We start from the raw sequence: 22,846 nt of genomic DNA on the forward strand, positions 1-22,846 counted from the left end.
CAGGTGAGTGCATGTGAAGCTGCCATAGCGATAATGTTCGCTACGGCAGCAATCACAAGATATCGCAGCTGCGACGGGGGCGGGGACTATCGCACTCAACATCGCAGCATCGGCTTGTGATGTCGTAGTGTGCAAAGTACCCCTCACAAACCACAGACTGCTGGTGGATATACATATAGTGACCATAGGCATTTTCCCATTATTTCTGACTTATTAGAACACGTGTCATTATTCGGCTTTCTCTATTTGCTATGGATGATAAAGAGGACCTGTCACTTGCAAATACTATGTAAATCTACTTTTGTTAGACAAGTGGGCGTGGTCCTCAACTCTTATCTGTGTTAACCTTCTTGAGAGCCCCCTAATTGGCGGAAAGGATAGATTTCTAAGTGGGAAAGAGGGTCCATATTTCAGGAGCGAACAGAAGCAGCAGCAAAAGAAAATGAATGTTCTGATTAATGGAGTCATGAGAAATATGGGATGCTACACTTTTTGTTTTGTTCTTGTGGATATCCCAGTAAGTAAACCTTCCCCAAACCATAATTTATGCCGTACTCTATTGATAAAATAGCGGCATTTCTTAGAACTCTTTCTGTTATCCTTCCTCTACTATTCTTCTCGGAAATAAATGAATAAATTGACAAATGGGTGATACAGTTTAGCTTGTTAACAGGGTTTATCCTGTTAATGGATTGCAATCACTGGACTGACAATGTGCATTCTCATCCGAATTTACAAATTCACAGCCTCAATGTTATATATGTCCCACTGTCAGCCCAGGTATTGCAAATATAATTATGGAGAGTGAAATATGGCCGGATGAACCAAGCTCTAGGCACAGCCCCATAACATATGAAGTCCCAAATGATTAATAAATTGCCATGAGGATTAACAGAGGAACACAGCGGGGTCTAAAAAACAAAAGCTCCACAATTATCTAATATATTTACTGAAATGGACCACACATCGGGGAAGATGACAGGTCCTCTTTGATTAAAATGGTTGCCCGAAATTAGACTTTTTTTCACAGAAACAGCGCCACTCGTGTTAATAGGGAGCCCGTGACATTGCAGACAAACCTCTTAAAGGGGTTGTCCACTACTAGGACAACCCTCTCTTATTCCATATGTTTCACCCCGTTATAATAAAGATTGTACTCACATCCAATACCTATGCACTTCCAGCGGTGTCTGGGGTCGCGGTGATGTGTCGCCCTGGACAAGCCAGGGGACACAGGTAACAACACACACACACCCCCACCCCCAGCAGTTCACAGCAGACATCCCCAAAGTGACCTGCTTTCTGCCTCGGGCTGACACACCAGGTGGGCGGAGTGAGGAGATGGGGACGCCCACCCTGGAGTGAGCTGACCTGAGAGAGGAAACAAGCCCAGTCTAGTCCTAGGAGAGGAAGAGTGAAGGTCTGCAGAGAGGCAGACAGAGCCAGGGGCCTAGGTTGGAGCCTAGGGCCTCGTAGAGAGAGTCCGGCAGACGCTAGGTGCCGTCTGCAGGGAGCCGGGGAGACAGCTGGTGGAACCGCAGGTAGCCGGGGCTGGGCAGTGGCCCCCCGGTACAGAGTCGGGGAGCCAGCTGGAAGCCGGAGTGCAGGAGAAAGGTGCACGGAAGCAGAAGAAAGGACTTACACCACCAAACTGGGTCAGGGGAGAAACAACAACCGCAGCCGTCTGAGGGTACCCGTCCATCCAGCCGAGTGTTTTACTAAGAACTGTGTCAGTGTCTCAGGCTGAGTGAGTACCACAGTGCCGCAAGGCACAGCGCTGCCCCCGCGTCCCTGCGCCCACCAGGCCCTGCACCTTTCCACACCATCACTGGGCCCCGGGATCACCAACCCCTACCCACGGAGGGGCAACACAACACCTGGCTGCTCCGCATCACCACTCCCGGGATCCCCATATTGAGCAGCGGTGGTGCTACAAATCACCACAACGGTGGGTAGCATCACGGACAATCTCCCCAAGAAAACCCCTTTCACTCACGGGCGAGGAGTGCCGCTCGAGAACCCCCGGGATCCGGCCCACCGCTCGAGCCACCACTGAGCAGCAGCAGCCGGACCCGAGCAGAGGGGTGAGCGCGGTGCCGGCACACTCCTCCCCGCCCGCGACAACTTGGCGTCACGAACAGGATCTTACCGCTCTGCCGTTGGGTAGAGGTGCGCCTTGTGACCGCCGGAGGTATCCGGCTGAAAATTTCCAGAAGTCGACATCTTTGGCGCGAAAATTTCCCGCTCGAGCGTCTTCCCCGAGCAGGAAAGGCGCGAAAGTGGAGCCCCGCCCCCTGAAGAAGGAAGTGCTAAAAAGAAGCTAAGGGGGACGGGATGGCGTCCGGCCGCATGTGAACCGCGGCTGTGGAAGCAGGGACGCCAGGACTCTGCCAGCATTTGGTTCCTGGAAGAGGCCGCCGCAGTGATGCACCGACCCGTTACCCCGGTTACCGGTAGCGGAGCCCGCAGCGTCTGTGGGGGAGGACCCAGACCTGGGGTCCCCAGGCCTCACCTTTGTCATCGCCCTGCCACCGGCCCCGGCAGTCCGCCCGGCCGCGACGGAGATGACGACGGCTCCGGCAGTCCGCCCGGCCGCAACGGCAGCGAAGTACTGGTCCCGTTGACCAACCTGGAGCCGTTCCTGGACTGGGGTCAAGGGGTGCTGCCTGGGCTTTAGGGGCAGCACCAAGGCTAGGTTATTTGGGTGGGTGACTGAAGGAACCGTTACCTGTTATTATTAAAAGTGTTGGACTGTTAAAGCAACGTTAAAGTAATGTGCATCCCGTTTTGGGAGGGTTGAAAATGCTTGTGTTAATGTTTTGATCTTTTGCAGTTTAAAAGAAAAATAAAACCGGTGATGGACGGGCAGCCCGAGGACGGTCTGCATTTTGCTAAGGGGGAATGTGTCGCCCTGGACAAGCCAGGGGACACAGGTAACAACACACACACACCCCCACCCCCAGCAGTTCACAGCAGACATCCCCAAAGTGACCTGCTTTCTGCCTCGGGCTGACACACCAGGTGGGCGGAGTGAGGAGATGGGGACGCCCACCCTGGAGTGAGCTGACCTGAGAGAGGAAACAAGCCCAGTCTAGTCCTAGGAGAGGAAGAGTGAAGGTCTGCAGAGAGGCAGACAGAGCCAGGGGCCTAGGTTGGAGCCTAGGGCCTCGTAGAGAGAGTCCTTCAGACGCTAGGTGCCGTCTGCAGGGAGCCGGGGAGACAGCTGGTGGAACCGCAGGTAGCCGGGGCTGGGCAGTGGCCCCCCGGTACAGAGTCGGGGAGCCAGCTGGAAGCCGGAGTGCAGGAGAAGGGTGCACGGAAGCAGAAGAAAGGACTTACACCACCAAACTGGGTCAGGGGAGAAACAACAACCGCAGCCGTCTGAGGGTACCCGTCCATCCAGCCGAGTGTTTTACTAAGAACTGTGTCAGTGTCTCAGGCTGAGTGAGTACCACAGTGCCGCAAGGCACAGCGCTGCCCCCGCGTCCCTGCGCCCACTAGGCCCCTGCACCTTTCCACACCATCACTGGGCCCCCGGGATCACCAACCCCTACCCACGGAGGGGCAACACAACACCTGGCTGCTCCGCATCACCACTCCCGGGATCCCCATATTGAGCAGCGGTGGTGCTACAAATCACCACAACGGTGGGTGGCATCACGGACAATCTCCCCAACAAAACCCCTTTCACTCACGGGCGAGGAGTGCCGCTCGAGAACCCCCGGGATCCGGCCCACCACTCGAGCCACCACTGAGCAGCAGCAGCCGGACCCGAGCAGAGGGGTGAGCGCTCCCCGCCCGCGACAGTGACATCATGCCAATCAGCATCAGGTTCCTTCTCCCCATCTTCTGACCAAATGGATTATCAACAGGAAGTGAGGGCTGCGGCTGGGCTCACGTACTGTTGATTAACTCGTTTGGTCTGAAGGTGGGGAGACAGAAGACGGAGCTGATTGGACGCAGGGCTCACTTGACGTCACAACCCCTGTGAGCCCCGGTACCACAAGTCCAGACACTGTAGGACGGCACCAGTACAGGAGGTGAGTGTAGGCATTATTATTTTAACTGGGGGAAACTTGTGGAATAAGAAGGGGTTGTTCTAGAAGTGGACAACCCCTTTAATCTTAATGGTCCTGAGCTTGAATGCCAGACTATAAGATATAATTTATGGATACTGACAAAGCTGGAAAGCATGGGAGCACAGGAGCAGTGGCAGGAGCAAAATCCAAAGGGGCGACACATTTCCATTTCTGTTCCAGAATGCTGGCAGTATCTCCGGGCGAGCACCATTTTGAACTGTATTTGCATCACCACGATATTAATTCAGTTGTACCCTAGTGTGAACCAGAGTCATAGTCTCCATGCTTCACCAACCTCCATCCTATGGGCCACATACTGCTGAAGATCTACATCACATCAGCATCCTGGTACAGGCAGGATAATGTCACTGCTATGCACTGCCTCTGCCAGCTCGATTTTTGTGCTCTGGAAAAAAGATCAATGTTAATTGCATTAAACAGAATCTATCAGCAAGTTTTTGCTATGTGAACTGAAGATAGCAAGCTGCAGGAGTTAAGACATAGAATTCAGGGATGCCTGTCTTGTTAGGGTCCGATCTGTTGTTTATTTGCTATGTTTGTTTAACCTTTATCATTGCTGGACTACAATGTCACATGCACGGCAATCCGGCACGACCCTTCCGCTGACACCTCACTGTCAATGTACAATCTCTATAGAGAGCCTGGTGTGAGTGAGATAGCTCTCGCAGCTCTGCTACAAGACTAAATCTAAAAACTCTGATTGTGTCAGAATGGCTGTATCCAGTAATCTAAGTGATACATAGTTGGATTCAGGATTTATTTGCCTAAATCATGCTGCTATCAGATGAGGTAGCAAAAACCTGCTGACAGATTTCCTTTAAGTGAGTATAAATATTATTCTTCTTGTAGGATGGGGCACAAAGGTGACATTTTTACTTTAGGAGGCGTCGTCACTACTTTTTAAGGGGCCATAAATACTCACTAAATGGGGCACTCAGGCATTATTTGTTTTAAGGGACATCACTACTTTTTAAAGGACCCAAAGGTTGTATTAATAGTTTCCAAGGTGGCCCTCAGGGAGTATTATATGGTAAGAGGGCACTCCGTAGGCATGATTACTTGGTTAGTGGCAGAATATGTGCTTTGTTTTGGTCTCTGGCACTGCATGCTACATGACAAACTACTACTAGGTGTCACCAAAAGCAACTAGTGACGGGAAGTCTAACAAACCGGAGGTCAGGAGCCAGGAGGTCATGTATGGAACACAGAGATGTAGCAAAGCCGAGGTCAAAGTACAAGCTGGAGGTCAGAAGCCAGGAATTCACGTAAGGTACACTGGGGGGAAGTGGAGCCAAGGATAGTGTACAAGCCAAAGGTCAGAAGCCAGGAAGTTACGTAAGGTAAACTGGGGGAAAGCAGATCCAAGGTCAGGGTAGAAGCTGGAAGTCAGGAGCCAGGGAACAACGTCAGAGTCAGGGACACTGGAGGAGAGGGATAACAACAGGTCCGGGGTAGGAGGACAAGATCAAAGCACAAACGGGAGCCAGAGCACTTACTGGAGACAGGAACTACGACTGGTGGTGTTCCGGGTGAGGTTGCTTCAGAACTATGAGTCTACCTGTATATGGCTCATTTCTAATAATGGGATGTGCATGAAATGTAAAGAAAAAGATCTTAATGATGGAGGCAAAAATCCAAAGCTGTTTATAATCAGCGTTTTATTGCTGAGGTTCTGGAACAGAGGCCACTGTTATCAGCCAAAATTAGTTTAAGCAGATGTGGAATTCTTGGACCGACGATGTGAAGGAAATATTTGAGTTTGCCATATATAGCGCTCTGGATGAGTCAGAGTAATACCGCGCTCAGCGTTCTCCTACCCCCATGATGTACGGCTGACTACTGCAGGCTCACCACCACCACGCTGAGTGCTACTATGTCTTATTTTCGGCTTTCAGTCTGCCTGAAATCACAGGGAAACTGAACTTTCCTTCTTTGTTTAACAGCAATTAAAGCAGGAAGGGAAAGCTACCAAGTGTCGTTTATAGAAAACCAGTTATTTTTGTGAACTGTCCAGCGCTGCGGTCTCTTTCATGCAGCTGGAAACTGTCATTTCCCTAAAAACCATTGCACAGAAATAGAGGTGAAAAAAGGCTGAATGTAACTTTCTGCTGTGTTTAGAGGCAAAATGTTACTACGTCTCCAGAATATTATTTTTCTTTTAATAACTTACTTTTATTTTTTTCCCATCTGTTTTTATCTACTTGCTGTGCAGCAGCTGCCAGGACATAGGAAAACTACTCAAGACTGTTCCTCTTGGTTTTGTAATAGTGTAGTGAACATTCCCTGTGCAGAGGTTACTGCGCAGGGAGGGTGGAGGAGTGGCATCTGTTCCTTATGGTCAATGCTGTTATCCTGTGTTATCTGTTTCCAACTGTATTTTCTAGGTGCTACCTTTTTAAAGGGAACCTGTCACCAGATTTGTCCCCTATAAGCTGCAGCCACCACCAGTGAGCCTTTATATACAGCATTCCAGAATATTGTATATAAGAGTCCAGGCTGCTCTGTATATCGTAAACAACACCTTTATTATATGTCGCGGACGGAGGAGGGGACGCCGCGCTCTCCCACTGCTCGGGTCCGGCTGGCACTGCGGCCTGCTGCTGCTGCTCGGTGGCTCGAGCAATGGGCCGGATCCCGGGGACTCGAGCGGCGCTCCTCGCCCGTGAGTGAAAGGGGATTGGGATTTGGGATAGTTTATTGTCCGTGACGCCACCCACGGTTGTGGTGATTAAGTGGACACCTCCGCTGCTCTGTCTGGGGAGCCCGGGAGTGATGGTACGGAGCAGCCAGTTGATTTGCCCCTCCGTGGGTAGGGGGGTTTGGTGGTTCCGGGGCCCAGTGATGGGGTTGGTATGGTGGACAGGCGGGTATGGGGCCTGTGGTGGTGCAGGGGCGCAGGGGCAGCGCTGTGCCGCATGGCACGGAGGTACTCACTCAGCCAGTAAACACGACACAGTTCTCGGTAAACAAACGGCTGGTTGGACGGGTCCCTCGGACGGTTACGGTGCTGCGGTTCCCTGCAGTTAGCGGTGACGGTCTCTTCCCTGCACCTATGAAAAGTGTCTTTGGTAGCGATGGGTTCCCACCGGTTACCCGCTCCCCGGCTTCAATCTGGGTCGGAGGAGCCCCTCTCTTGCCCGCAGGCGCTGGCCCTGGGAAACTGGTGCCCTGGCGGTGGCGGTGTCTCCCCTTCACGGTCGGGCTGTTGCCTTCAATCGGGACTTGGTTGTTAGGAGACAGAGGTCCCCTTCACTGACGGATTTGGCAAATTATGGCGACTCCTAGCCTTGCCGGGATCCGAAAGGCCCCTGCCCTGGTGCTGACTGTTCTTCGTATACTGCTCCAGTACCGCCGGGTCACCACCCGTCCGCGGTCCTTCCAGCAACCTCCAAACAGTCCCCCTGCAGACTATCCCCGCCGTCTGCTGACCTTGCTGTCACAGTCCGGGGCACACACCCGGACCAGCTTCAGGCTTGCTTAACTGTCACTTCAGCTTCTCTCTTTAGCTCCTCTACCACTTCACTTCCTTCTACTTTCACTTCCTTTTCTTAACTGCCTGATTCTTCCCGCCTCCAGGGCTGTGAACTCCTCGGTGGGCGGAGCCAACCGCCTGGCCCACCCCCTGGTGTGGACATCAGCCCCTGGAGGAAGGCAACAAGGATTTTGGGTTAGCTTGGTGTTTCTGCAGGGAATGTGGGGTGCGTGTGATGTTGTGACCTGTGACCCCTGGCTTGCCCAGGGCGTCACATTCCCCCTTAGCAAAACGCAGACCGTCCTCGGGCTGCCCGTCCAACACCGGTTTTATTTTCCTTTTGTTTTTCTGTAAAGATAAAACGGTAACATATATACAAGTTATGACATCATCCCACATCGGGAGGTTCAGTGCTTAAACGTTGCAAACATTGAAACGGTTAACGGTTACGGTCTCCGCTCTCTCCCACCCAAGTAACCTGGCCCTGATGCTGCCCCTAAAACCCAGGCAGCACCCCTTGACCCCAGTCCAGCACAAGTTACCCGAGCGGGATCTGTCCTTCCCCTCCAGAGGGTAGCCACCGGTTCCTGTGGTGGCTGGGCCCCAGCCTGCTCTGCTGTGGGCCCTCCCTCCAACCTGCCTCTCCGGAGGCGGTAGATGCGGAAACGGTAACGGTAACTCAACTTATTTACAAGCCACTTAACGTTTGTGGTTGCCCTGCTAGTTCACGGGCTTGTCCATAGGAGTTCCTATGCAAAAACTTTTCAAACGGTCCCCACGGGGACAACGGTGCCGGCAACGACCGGTTTCAATCACAGTAGACAATCAGGTTACTGTTCGGTAATCATTTTTCATTTTCATTCAGTAAACTTTTTCAACTTGTAGACACACTCAGACTGGTGGTCCCTACGGGGATGGTGCAACGGTGCTCCGCTGCCTTTTGCGGCTCAGCAGTCCATTCTCACTCGTGGGGCTCTAGTGCCACCTTCACATGGTGCACCGCTCTGGACCCCAATGGTAGCTCGCTGCAGGCGATCTTCTTCCATATACATGCGGGCATGCACATCCGCTCTACACCCCTCTCCGGCATCGATCTCCCTGCGCAGCTGTGTTGCCGCCGCTCCCAGTCTGGAGCACTTTCTGCTTGCTCCGGTTCAGCGTGTGCAGGGGACGGACCCAGCCAGAGTCCCTCCGTGTCGGCTACGACCGGCACCTTCAGTAATGAGGGACCCCTCTGTGACATGGCCTGCTCTGCCTCCTGGCAGCTGCATCCCCGCCGTGCCTCCGGTGCATCTCTGCTGACAGCCTCAGACTTCGGCTTCTTCCATGGAAACAGATAAGGGCGGTCACGAGCTTCTTCTGCAGGTCGGTCCGCTTGGGCGGACGGGCAGGGTACCGCTACCGGTTGGACAGGTAGCGGGCCTAGTGGCGGGGCGGCAGCGGCTAACGCGGGTAGCGGGGGAGATAGCAGGGTGAACGGGTGTAGGCCGGGCCCCTCAGCCACAGCGGCCGATCCCTCGGGAATACAGGGACGTGGGTCTCTTACCCATTCCTCCAAATCTTTCTCCACCTCGCATCTCCTCATAGTAGCCACCAAGTCCGCCATGTCGGCCTCCCACTCCTCCAGGAGTAGCTGCATGCGGACCTGCAGACGGCTGCTTAGCTGGACGGTCCGGACATCCACCCGCGCTGCGGTGGCAGGCGCGGGGACCACGGTGTTGTCGGTCGGACTCAGCATCTTTAGCAGCGGCCTCTTCCAGGAACCAGTCAATGGCCGCAGGGTCCTGGCGTCCCTGCACGCTGCAGCGCTAGTTACATGAGGCTGCGACCACCGCTCCTTCAGCGGCTCCGTCGGGCGCAGACATCTTGTTTCCGTCCCCCTTAGCCTCTTTCCGGACCCTCCTCTATCGGGGCGGGGTTTTGGCCTTCGCGCCTCTACTACTCGAGAAGACGCTCGAGCGGGAACTTTTCGCGCCAAAGATGGCGACTTCTGAATTTTTCCGGCCGGATACCTCCGGCGGTCACAAGGCGCACCTCTACCCAACGGCAGAGCGGTAAGATCCTGTTCGTGACGCCAAGTTGTCGCGGGCGGAGGAGGGGACGCCGCGCTCTCCTACTGCTCGGGTCCGGCTGGCACTGCGGCCTGCTGCTGCTGCTCGGTGGCTCGAGCGATGGGCCGGATCCCGGGGACTCGAGCGGCGCTCCTTGCCCGTGAGTGAAAGGGGATTGGGATTTGGGATAGTTTATTGTCCGTGACGCCACCCACGGTTGTGGTGATTAAGTGGACACCACCGCTGCTCTGTCTGGGGAGCCCGGGAGTGATGGTACGGAGCAGCCAGTTGTTGATTTGCCCCTCCGTGGGTAGGGGGGTTTGGTGATCCCGGGGCCCAGTGATGGGGTTGGTATGGTGGACAGGCGGGTATGGGGCCTGTGGTGGTGCAGGGGCGCAGGGGCAGCGCTGTGCCGCACGGCACGGAGGTACTCACTCAGCCAGTAAACACGACACAGTTCTCGGTAAACAAACGGCTGGTTGGACGGGTCCCTCGGACGGTTACGGTGCTGCGGTTCCCTGCAGTTAGCGGTGACGGTCTCTTCCCTGCACCTATGAAAAGTCTCTTTGGTAGCGATGGGTTACCACCGGTTACCCGCTCCCCGGCTTCAATCTGGGTCGGAGGAGCCCCTCTCTTGCCCGCAGGCGCTGGCCCTGGGAAACTGGTGCCCTGGCGGTGGCGGTGTCTCCCCTTCACGGTCGGGCTATTGCCTTCAATCGGGACTTGGTTGTTAGGAGACAGAGGTCCCCTTCACTGACGGATTTGGCAAATTATGGCGACTCCTAGCCTTGCTGGGATCCGAAAGGCCCCTGCCCTGGTGCTGACTGTTCTTCGTATACTGCTCCAGTACCGCCGGGTCACCACCCATCCGCGGTCCTTCCAGCAACCTCCAAACAGTCCCCCTGCAGACTATCACCGCCGTCTGCTGACCTTGCTGTCACAGTCCGGGGCACACACCCGGACCAGCTTCAGGCTTGCTTAACTGTCACTTCAGCTTCTCTCTTTAGCTCCTCTACCACTTCACTTCCTTCTACTTTCACTTCCTTTTCTTAACTGCCTGATTCTTCCCGCCTCCAGGGCTGTGAACTCCTCGGTGGGCAGAGCCAACCGCCTGGCCCACCCCCTGGTGTGGACATCAGCCCCTGGAGGAAGGCAACAAGGATTTTGGGTTAGCTTGGTGTTCCTGCAGGGAATGTGGGGTGCGTGTGATGTTGTGACCTGTGACCCCTGGCTTGCCCAGGGCATCACATATACTCACCTAGGGGGTGTTCCAATTCTATGGGCATCGCTGATCTCGGTCCGGCAGCTCCTATCTTCTTGCGATTATCATCTTCCTTTCCCAGCTCCGTGTGGATGACACTGCCTTACATCATCCACACAGTGTCCTCCATTGTGCTTTTGCTGCCTTGCTGAGTGCAGAAAAAGGTACTGTAATGCGCAGGTGCAGGGAAAGGTCAAAGAATGCGCATGACTGTGCATGTGCACTGCAATACTTTGATCTGCTCTCAGTGGGGCAGAAGAAGTGTGCGTGAGCAGGACCGCAATGTAGGATTCTGTGTGGATGATGTAAGACATGTCATCCACACGGAGATGGGAAGGAGGACGGGGATAGAAGAATGAGATCACTAATGCCCATTGTACCGGACCGCCCCCTAGGTGAGTATAATAAAAGTGTTTTTACGTTATACAGAGCGACCTGGGCTCTTATTTATACACTGTGTGCAGACTTATTAGGCAAATGAGTATTTTGATCACATGATAATGTTTATACATGTTGTCCTACTCCAAGCTGTATAGGCTTGAGAGCCAACTACCAATTAAGTAAATCAGGTGATGTGCATCTCTGTAATAAGGAGGGGTGTGGTGTAATGACATCAAAACCCTATATAAGGGGTGCATACTTATTAGGCAACTTCCTTTCCTTTGGCAAAATGGGTCAGAAGAGAGATTTGACGGGCTCTAAAAAGTCCAAAATTGTGAGATGTCTAGCACAGGGGGACGAAGCTGTCTTGAAATTGCCAAACTTTTAAAGCGTGATCTCCCAACAATCAAGCGTTTCATGGCAAATAGCCAACAGGGTCGTAAGAAGCGTGTTGGGCAAAAAAGGCGCAAAATAACTGCCCATGAATTGAGGAAAATCAAGCGTGAAGCTGTCAAGATGCCATTTGCCACCAGTTTGGCCATATTTCAGAGCTGCAACGTTACTAGATTATCAAAAAGCACACGTTGTGCCATACTCAGGGACATGGCCAAGGTAAGGAAGGCTGAATAAGACCACTTTTGAACAAGAAACATAAGATAAAACGTCAAGACAGGGCCATGAAATATCTTAAGGGGTACTTTACACGTTGCGACATCGCTACCGAAATATCGTCGGGGTCACAGTTGTTGTGACTCACATCCGGCGCCGGTAGCTACATTGCAATGTGTAAATTCTATGAGCGACAATGAACGAGCTTGAAACAGTCAAAAATCGCTGATCTGTGTCACGTCGTTCATTTTCATAATGTCGCTCCTGCTGCAGGTACGATGTTGTTTGTCGCTCCAGCGGCGTCACACATCGCTGCGTGTTGGAAGCCGCTGGAACGACAAACATTTCCTTACCTGCGTCCTGACGGCAATGCGGAAGGAGGAAGGTGGGCGGGATGTTACGTCCCGCTCATCTCCGCCCCTCTGCTTCTATTGGACGGCCGCTTGGTGACATCGCGGTGACGTCGCGGTGATGCTGAACGCACCTCCCCGTTGAAGGAGGGATTGGTCGGCAGTCTCCGCGATGTTGCCGACCAGGTATGTGCGTGTGCAGCTGCCATAGCGATAATGTTCGCATGTGAGACGGGGACAGGTACTAGCTGATGCTAGCGATGTCGCAGCGTGTAAAGTACCCCTAAGGCCCCCTTCACACGTCCGTGATACACGTGCGTGTTTGGTCCGTTTCCGTATATACCGGAGACACGGCCAAACGTGCACCAATGTTAATCTATGATTGTGGTCACACGTCCGTTATTTCATTATGTCCGTGTGTGCGTGTCCGTGATCCGTATGTGTTTGCGTTTGGCACGGATGCATGTCCGTTATCTGCACGGAGCACGCACACGTGGACACAATGAAAGTCTATGGGTATGTGCACACACGTTAGTAAACACGTATGCATATACCTATAGTCCGTGTCCGTTTGGTGTTTTTATTTCTAGTGATGTCGGCTATTCTTTCTATTTCTGTGTATGTCGGTCAATCTCCCTGAGTCCGTCGGTCAGTCTCTCTGTCTCTCTGTCGGTCTCTCTGTCTGTCTGTCCCTCTCTCACAGTCTGTCGGTCAGTTTCCCCCCCTCTCTCATACTTACCGTTCCCCGATCTCCGGCGCAGCGCTGCACGGCATTCACACTGCTGCGGCGGCTTTTCCTCTTTTGAAAAAGCCGGCCGCCCATTAAACAATCTCGTATTCCCTGCTTTCCCCGCCCACCGGCGCCTATGATTGGTTACAGTGAGACACGCCCCCACGCTGAGTGACAGGTGTCACACTGCACCCAATCACAGCAGCCGGTGGGCGTGTCTATACTGTGCAGTAAAATAAATAAATAAATAATTAAAAAAAAACGGCGTGCGGTTCCCCCCAATTTAAAAGCCAGCCAGATAAAGCCATACGGCTGAAGGCTGGTATTCTCAGGATGGGGAGCTCCACGTTATGGGGAGCCCCCCACCCTAACAATATCAGTCAGCAGCCGCCCAGAATTGCCGCATACATTATATGCGACAGTTCTGGGGCTGTACCCGGCTCTTCCCGATTTGCCCTGGTGCGTTGGCAAATCGGGGTAATAAGGAGTTATTGGCAGCCCATAGCTGCCAATAAGTCCTAGATTAATCATGTCAGGCGTCTATGAGACACCTTCCATGATTAATCTGTAAGTTACAGTAAAAAAACACACACACCCGAAAAAATCCTTTATTTGAAATAAAAAACACACACAAATTCCCTCATTACCAATTTATTAACCCCGACAAACCCTCCATGTCCGGCGTACTCCACGGACCTCCAGCGTCGCGTCCAGCTCTGCTGCATGGAGGTGACAGGAGCAGCAGAAGACACCGCCGCTCCGGTCACCTCCACACAGCAAATGAGATTAGTAGCGCGATCAGCTGCTGTCACTGAGGTTACCCGCGGCCACCGCTGGATCCAGCGGTGGCCGCGAGTTACCTGACTGACAGCAGCTGATCGCGCTACTCATCTCATTTGCTGTGTGGAGGTGACCGGAGCGGCGGTGTCTTCTGCTGCTCCTGTCACCTCCATGCAGCAGAGCTGGACGCGACGCTGGAGGACCGTGGAGTACGCCGGACATGGAGGGTTTGTCGGGGTTAATAAATTGGTAATGAGGGAATTTGTGTGTGTTTTTTATTTCAAATAAAGGATTTTTTCGGGTGTGTGTGTTTTTTTACTGTAACTTACAGATTAATCATGGAAGGTGTCTCATAGACGCCTGACATGATTAATCTAGGACTTATTGGCAGCTATGGGCTGCCAATAACTCCTTATTACCCCGATTTGCAAACGGCACCAGGGCAAATCGGGAAGAGCCGGGTACAGCCCCAGAACTGTCGCATATAATGTATGTGGCAATTCTGGGCGGCTGCTGACTGATATTGTTAGGGTGGGGGGCTCCCCATAACGTGGAGCTCCCCATCCTGAGAATACCAGCCTTCAGCCGTATGGCTTTATCTGGCTGGCTTTTAAATTGGGGGGAACCGCACGCCGTTTTTTTTTAATTATTTATTTATTTATTTTACTGCACAGTATAGACACGCCCACCGGCTGCTGTGATTGGGTGCAGTGTGACACCTGTCACTCAGCGTGGGGGGCGTGTCTCACTGTAACCAATCATAGGCGCCGGTGGGCGGGGAAAGCAGGGAATAGGAGATTGTTTAATGAGCGGCCGGCTTTTTCAAAATAGTAAAAGCCGCCGCATCCGTGTGAATGCCGTGCAGCGCCGGTGATCGGGGATCGGTGAGTATGAGAGAGGGGGGGGACACTTCAGTCAATCGGGGGATTAGCGGTCACCGGTGAATCCTTCACAGGTGACCGCTAATCAGTACTCGACACAGACAGAGCCGCGGTATGAGGATGAAGTCGGGTGAAGTTCACCCGAGTTCATTCTCATCGCGCAACTCTGTCTGCTGTCAGCCGACATTTATAAACGACATTGTGCATCACACACACGGACATTACACACGGACATTACACGTACACATACACGTTAATTCCACACGCACACACGGACGTTCTGCACACAAACACGGCTAGCATACGCAATTCACACAGGTGCCACACGGACCATAAAAACGGACACAAAAACGGGACACGGACCCGAAAAACGGCCCGTAACACACGTGCGTGTTTTTCACGGACGTGTGAAGGGGGCCTCAGACTGATTTTTCAAAGGTTTTATGGACTGATGAAATGAGAGTGACTCTTGATGGGCCAGATGAATTGGCCAGAGGCTGATCAGTAAAGGGCAGAGAGCTCCACTCCGACTCAGATGCCAGAAAGGTGGAGGTGGGGTACTGGTATGGGCTGGTATCATCAAAGATGAACTTGTGGGACTTTTTCGGGTTGAGGATGGAGTGAAGCTCAACTCCTAGATCTACTGACAGTTTCTGGAAGACAACTTCTTCAAGCAGTGGTACAGGAAGAAATCAGTATCGTTCAAGAAAAACATGATTTTCATGCAGGACAATGCTCCATCACAGGATCCAACTACTCCACAGCGTGGCTGGCCAGTAAAGGTCTAAAAGATGAAAAAATAATGACATGGCCCCCTTGTTCACCTGATCTGAACCCCATAGAGAACCTGTGGTCCCTCATAAAATGTAACATCTACAGGGAGGAAAAACAGTACACCTCTCAGAATAGTATCTGGGAGGCTGTGGTGGCTGCTGCACGCAATGTTGATCGTAAACAGATCAAGCAACTGACAGAATCTAAGGATGGTAGGCTGTTGAGTGTCATCATAAAGAAAGGTGGCTATATTGGTCACTAATTTTTTTGGGCTTTGTTTTTACATGTGAGAAATATTTATTTCTAAATTTTGTGCAGTTATATTGGTTTACCTTGTGAAAACAAACAAGTGAGATGGGAATATATTTGGTTTTTATTAAGTCGCCTAATAATTCTGCACAGTAATAGTTACCTGCACAAATAGATATCCTCCTAAGATAGCCAAATCTAAAAAAACCCACTCCAACTTCCAAAAATATCAAGCTTTGATATTTATGAGTCTTTTGGGTTGACTGAGAGCATAGTTGTTGATCAATAATAAAATAAAATCCGCTATGATACAACTTGCCTAATAAGTCTGCACGCGGTGCAGTATTCTGGAATGCTGAATATAAGGGCTCACTGATGGTGGCTGCAGCTTATAGGGGACAAATCTGGTGACACGTCTCTTTAATCCTGCCTTCTGATTATTACAAAATGACCAATGACCCTACCTGGGTGCACACAGATGCTTTAAAGTGTTATGCAGAGTCAGCTTTTCATGAGGGCTCAGAAGTCCGGGTGGAAACGACAATATGACACTAAAGCGGGCTTTACACGCAGTGACATCGCTAGCGATGTCGCAGCTGATCGCACTCGCCCTCACCGTTTGTGCGTCACGGGCAAATCGCTGCCCGTGGCGCATAATATCGTTAGTCCCCGTCACACGGACTTACCTGTTTAGCGACGTCGCTGTGGCTGGCGAACCGCCTCCTTTCTAAGGGGGCGGTTCGTGCGGTGTCACAGCGACGTCACACGGCAGCGGTCCAATCGAAGCAGAAGGGCGGAGAGCAGCCGAAAGAAAGTGACGCCGACCTTGTTGCCGAAGGATGCAGGTTAGGTGTTGTTCGTCGTTCCTGCGGTGTCACACATAGCGATGTGTGCTGCCTCAGGAACGACGAACAACCTGCGTCCTGCAACGGCAATGATATTTGGGATTAGAACGACGTGTCAATGATCAACGAATAGGTGAGTAATTTTGATCGTAAGCAGTCATTCGTACGTTTCACACGCAACGACGTCGCTAACGAGACCGGATGTGCGTCATGAATTGCGTGACCCCAACGACATCTCGTTAGCGATGTCGTTGGGTGTAAAGCCCCCTTAACAGTCATTTTACTCAGTAGAGTCTTTTGAAAAATATTTGAGAAGATCACAACTTTTTTGGTCATGGGTGACACTATAAATTGCAGCAACATATAGGTAATAATTAAGGGGTTATTCCCAGAAGTATCTTATCGCCTCTAATTAGGATAGGGAATATCTTGGTAATAACTCGTGGGTTTGACTGCAGTGATCCATAGGTATCGCGGGAATGGTTCTGCAGCCCTGTCTCCATGGAGCATAGACCTGCATGTTTGGCCTCCACATATAACTGCCTATTTCTCCCTGCCCTCTCCTCTAACGTGAAGTGTCTCTCTCTGTGCGTGTATAGCAAGAGAACTGACAGTCATTGCCAACTATGGGGGAGAAGGTGCCAGGGACCGGCCTATTCACTGGTCAACCATACGACGTAGTCCCGGTGGAGCTTTTAAAGTAGGTTTTGAACTGAACTGCAGTGTATGAAAGTCAAACTTGGATGGCTGAGATGCAAAGAGAATGAACGAAAGAAAAATGTAAATCAGGAATATTTATACACACAATTTATAACCCATTTACGACCTTGAACTTACCTATACGTTCAACGTCGTATCTGTCCCTTTAATGCAAGCTGTTCAGCAGACAGTACAGCTACCAGGCAAGGGTGAATAGGAGATTTGAGATCCACCCGCACATGTTAACTAGTTTGATTGCACTGTCAAACTCTCACAACGTGATCTAACGCGTTTCAGCGGGGATCACACCATTCCCCTCCGCCAATGGGTAGTCTTGGCAGCTGGGCGTCATCTGATGTCAACTGTTATGACATGATTCCTTTGAAGCATCGCTCTTAACAGCAGAAGCAATTGGATAGTGCAGGCTTCGAGTTCCCTAAGGAGACTAGCAAAATTAATAAAAAAATGTAAAAAAAAAAAATTTAAAAACCCAAAAAACTAAAGGTTGAAATCACTCCCCCTTTTACCTCATTGAAAATAAAACAATAATAAAAATATACACATATTTGGTATCTCTACGTTCAAAAATGCCCGATTTATCAAGATATAAAATAAATTAGTCTGATCGGTACACGGTGTAGAGCAAAAAAAAAAATTAAAAAGCCAGAATTACAGTGCCTTGCAAAAGTATCGTCCCTCTTGCTTTTTTCAACCTTTTACCACATTTCAGGCTTCAAACATAAAGATAAAAATTTAAATTTTATGGTGAAGAATAAGCAACAAGTGGTACACAATTGTGAAATTGAAGGAAATTTATTGCTTATTTTAATCTTTTTTAAAAAAATAAAAAAACTGAAAAGTGGGGCGTGCAATATTATTCGTCCCCTTTAAGTTAATACTTTGTAGCGCCACCTTTTGCTGCGATTACAGCTGCAAGTCGCTTGGGGTATGTGTCTATCAGTTTTGCATATCGAGAGACTGAAATTCTTGCCCATTCTTCCTTTGCAAACAGCTGGAGCTGAATGAGGTTGGATGGAGAGCGTTTGTGAACAGCAGTTTTCAGATCTTTCCACAGATTTTCGATTGGATTCAGGTCTGGACTTTGATTTGGCCATTCTAACACCTGGATACATTTATTTGTGAACCATTTTATTGTAGATTTTGCTTTATGTTTGGGATCATTGTCTTGTTGGAAGACAAGTCTCCGTCCCAGTCTCAGGTCTTTTGCAGACTCTAACTAGTACTTTGCACACTACGACATTGCAGGTGCGATGTCGGTGGGGTCAAATCGAAAGTGACGCACATCTGGCGTCGCTGTCGACATCGCAGTATGTGAATCCTTTTACATACGATTAACGAGTGCAAAAGTGTCGTTATCGTATGATCGGTGTAGGGTCCGACATTTCCATAATTTCGCAGCAGCGACGGTACGATGTTGTTCCTCGTTCCTGCGGCAGCACACATCACTATGTGTGAAGCCGTAGGAGCGAGGAACATCACCTTACCTGCGTCCCGTCTGCAAAGCAGAAGGAAGGAGGTGGGCGGGATGTTTACGTCCCGTTCATCTCTGCCCCTCCGCTCCTATTGGCCGCCTGCGGTCAGGTAAGTGCATGTGAAGCTGCCGTAGCGATAATGTTTGCTACGGCAGCAATCACAAGATATCGCTGCTGTGACGGGGCGGGGACTATCACGCTCGGCATCGCAGCATCGGCTTGCTGTCGTAGTGTGCAAAGTACCCCTAACAGGTTTTCTTCAAGAATGGTCTCGTATTTGGCTCCATCCATCTTCCCATCAATTTTAACCATCTTCCCTGTCCCTGCTGAAGAAAAGCAGGCCCAAACCATGATGCTGCCACCACCATGTTTCACAGTGGGAATGGTGTGTTCAGGGTGATGAGCTGTGTTGCTTTTACGCCAAACATATCGTTTGGCATTGTGCCCAAAAAGTTTGATTTTGGTTTCATCTGATCAAATCACCTTCTTCCACATGTTTGGTGTGTCTCCCAGGTGGCTTGTGGCAAACTTTAAATGACACTTTTTATGGATATCTTTGAGAAATGGCTTTCTTCTTGCCACTCTTCCATAAAGGCCAGATTTGTGCAGTGTACGACTGATTGTTGTCCTATGGACAGACTCTCCCACCTCAGCTGTAGATCTCTGCAGTTTATTCAGAGTGATCATGGGCCTCTTGGCTGCATCTCTGATCAGTCTTCTCCTTGTTTGAGATGAAAGTTTTGAGGGACGGCCGGGTCTTGGTAGATTTGCAGTGGTATGATACCCCTTCCATTTCAATATGATTGCTTGCACAGTGCTCCTTGGGATATTTAAAGTTTTGGTAATTTTTTTGTAACCAAATCCGGCTTTAACCTTCTCCACAACAATATCACGGACCTGCCTGTTGTGCTCCTTGGTCTCCATGATGCTATCTGTGCTTTAAACAGAACACTGAGACTATCACAGAGCATGTGCATTTACGGAGACTTGATTACACACAGGTGGCTTATATTTATCATCATCAGTCATTTAGGACAACATTGGATCATTCAGAGCTCCTCGATGAACTTCTGGAGTGAGTTTGCTGTACTGAACGTAAAGGGGATGAATAATATTGCACGCCCCAATGTTCAGATTTTTATTTTTTACAAAAGTTTAAAATAAGCAATAAATTTCGTTCAACTTCAAAATTGTGTCCCACTTGTTGTTGATCCTTCACCATAAAATTAAACTTTTTATCTTTACGCTTGAAGCCTGAAATGTGGGAATAGGTTGAAAAAAAATCAAGGGAGCCGAATACTTTTGCAAGGCACTGTACATTTTTTGGTCGCAGCAACATTGTATTAAAATGCAATAACAGGCGACCAAAACATTACATCCACCCAAGGATGGTAAAAATAAAAAACAGCAGCTGAAGACGCAGAAAATAAGCCGGCACTGAGCCCCAGATCCCGAAACATGAGGACGATACAGGTCTCAGAAAATCCAAACACGCAATTCATTTTTTTACAAGTTTCTGAATTTTGCTTGATCACTTAGATAAAAGTAAAACTAGACATGTTTGGTATCTAAAACTTGTACCGACCTTGGGACTCATATTACCAGGTCAGTTTTACCATTTAGTAAACACGGTTAATAAAAAAAAAAAAAAACAATCGTGCAATTGCACTTTCTTTGCAGTTTTACCGCACTTGGATTTTTTTTCCTGTTTTCCAGTATATATGTGGCAGAGTGAATGGTGTCATTCAAAAGTACGACTCGTCCTGCAACAAAAAAGCTTTCATATGGCTATATTGACGGAAAAAAAAAAAGTTATGGCTCTTGAAAGAAAGGGAGTAAAAAACTAAAGCGAAAAATGTAAACATCGTCTGGTGCTAAAGGGGTTAAAGGAGCTGGGTAGAGTGGTTGTTGTAAACATCCTGGTGAACTAATTAAAGATCTTCAGGGATGAGTGTCAGTAAGCAACGGTGGAGGTTCCTCGTTAGTTGGGGACTTATTTTATATGGAGATGGTGATTTGGTCTTGATTTGGTCAAGATTAATGGTGGCCTCAATGCTCAGAAATACAAAAACCGAAAAACAAAAAAAGTTTTCAGCCTACCGTTGTATGCCTTGTATATCAAAAGTTCTCTGATGCACGGAGGATCACCAGGATTGGAGGCCCAGGGGAACGAACTTCAAAATATGTAGAAAAAACTCCAGCACCATAATAGGAATCCAACCAAGAAAGGGATACAAAAATTAAAAATTAAAAAACATGACCAAAAACCTGACCTGTCAAACTTGACAAAAACCTTTTTGACAGTGAGAGTGATAAATGAGTGGAACAGGCTGCCACGAGAGGTCGTGAGTTCTCCGTCAATGGAAGTCTTTAAAAAGAGGTTGGACGGACATCTCTCTGGGATGATTTAGTGAATCCTGCTTTGAGCAGGGTATTGGACTAGATGACCCAGGAGGTCCATTCCAACTCTAATATTCTATGATTCTATGATTCTATGACATGGTCAGGTTTTTGGACCCTAAAACATGTCAGGTTTTTGGTCATGTTTTTAATTTTTGTATGTTTTTTAATATTAAGATCTAAATAAAACAGAAAAACGTTTTTAGCCATTTCTTGGTTGGATTCCTATTATGGTGCTAGAGTTTTTTCTACATATTTTGAAGCTCAGAAATACAGGCAGTTACTTATTCATCATGTAATTCCATCATGGAAGCGTCTGATTGGCTCCATTTATTCTGCAGAAGGACAACGACCCAAAACATACAACCAATGTCATTAAGAACCATCTCTAGTGTAAAGAAGAATAAGGCTGTGTGCGCACGCTGTGTTTTTTTGTGCAGTTTGTTGCCCAAAACTGCATGTCTTTCCTTCTCCCAGCAAAGTCTATGGGAATTCAGAAGTGCTGTGCGCATGTTGCTACATTTTTTGTTGCAGTTTTTGGTGCAGAAAAAAACTTCAGCATGTCAATTCTTTGTGCGTTTTTGTCCTGTGTTTTTTAGCTCTTCCAGTCATTGATTTCACTAAAAAAGGGACAAAAACACACCAAGAAACACATGCTTTTTTTGTTGTGTTTTCTGACACAAAGTGCAGTTTTTTTTGTGAACAAACGTTTTTGCAGCATGTGCACATGTGGCACCCCAGTGGTCATGGAAGTAACAGTGGCGTTGTTCTTCTCACTGGGATCAATGCTAATCTTGGAGGCAGCGTGGGGACCTTTCCTTGTCAGGAACATCACATGTAACATCTCTTACTCCAGGCCAGCAGGGGGAGCTCATAACCTGTTTTGAAAGGAGCCTCTCTGTACATGCTGACCTGAGGGAAGGGTTAGAGTGAACAGGCAAGTTAGTCAAAACAGTGGCGAGGAGAAAGAGCAGTCACTGTTTGAGAACTTCTGTGTTAGCTTTCCAGGACCGAGCGCTAAGAAGGGACACCGGGGTCCTCAGTTACTGGATGCTAATGGCCCAGTAGCAAAACCTGGAGGGCAAGAGATTCTACCCCACCGGTAACCATCCTCCCATTAAAGAGAGATACCGCCCCGTACCCCAGGCTCACTACCAATGGGCCAAAGAAATGTTGAAAGAAATGAAAGAAGCTGGAGTAATTAGGGACAGCTGTAGCCCCTGGGCTGCGCCATTAGTCTTAGTGAAAGAAAAGATGGTACGATGAGGATATGTGTAGACTATAGACAGGTTAATCATATCACGCATAAAGATGCATACCCGCTGTGACGACATGGACTCTCATGGGTTAAAGTTTCTTCAAATTCAGCCAGACAGGATGATAGATTGTTTATAGACGGGGGATAAGTCCCTCATTGTTTTTACAAGACTCTTGTTGACTCATGTAATTGTGTTGGTCACTGAAAGCCAGACGTATTGTTTCTCCAGACTCTTCCAGTAATCATTGTATTGTAGTTGTGTATTGCTAATGTGATTACCTTAGTAGCCATTGTCGAGTCTGTGACTTGCAGACTTCATGTAGATATCCTCAGTCTTTCTATGCACACCATTTAAATGAACATTATCCATGCAGTTTGAAATTCATCCAATGGGAGAAGCGATCTTGTCCAACCAATCGATGAGGACGCAGTTTATCCGAGTGGAAGGCTGTGGCTTTAAAAAGGACTTCGTTAAGCCACCAGGTTGTTGATGAATGCTGATGGATCCAGTCT

This window comes from Anomaloglossus baeobatrachus, chromosome 3 (genome assembly GCF_048569485.1).
Source record: "Anomaloglossus baeobatrachus isolate aAnoBae1 chromosome 3, aAnoBae1.hap1, whole genome shotgun sequence".
In the NCBI taxonomy this organism is placed as follows: Eukaryota; Metazoa; Chordata; class Amphibia; order Anura; family Aromobatidae; genus Anomaloglossus; species Anomaloglossus baeobatrachus.